This window comes from Penaeus monodon, chromosome 27, assembly GCF_015228065.2.
Source record: "Penaeus monodon isolate SGIC_2016 chromosome 27, NSTDA_Pmon_1, whole genome shotgun sequence".
Classification (NCBI taxonomy): domain Eukaryota; kingdom Metazoa; phylum Arthropoda; class Malacostraca; order Decapoda; family Penaeidae; genus Penaeus; species Penaeus monodon.
The window spans coordinates 35,037,825-35,038,215 of NC_051412.1; positions in this window are offsets into that span (position 1 = coordinate 35,037,825).

A 391-nucleotide genomic window follows, 5' to 3' on the forward strand; every position below is an offset into this window, starting at 1 on the left:
TAGATATAGATTATAAATATTTTTAATATTTAAAATATTAAAAAAAAAACAATAAATGTATTATAAATAATATATATAAAATTTATATAAATAATATATGTAAATATTTAAATAATGAAAATATATATAAAAAATTATATTTTATTTTATAAAATATTAAAAAGATATATATATATAAATATATATATAATTAGAATATTATATATAAAATATTTTAAAAATAAAATATATAAAAAAAAAACTTAATAAATTAAATTTTAAAAAGAAAAAAAGGTTAAAAATTTTAATTAAAATAATTTAAATTATTTAATTTGAATATATAAACGAAGAATTATAATAAATATAAATATATATTTTTATATTTTTTTTATATAAAAATTATATATATAAA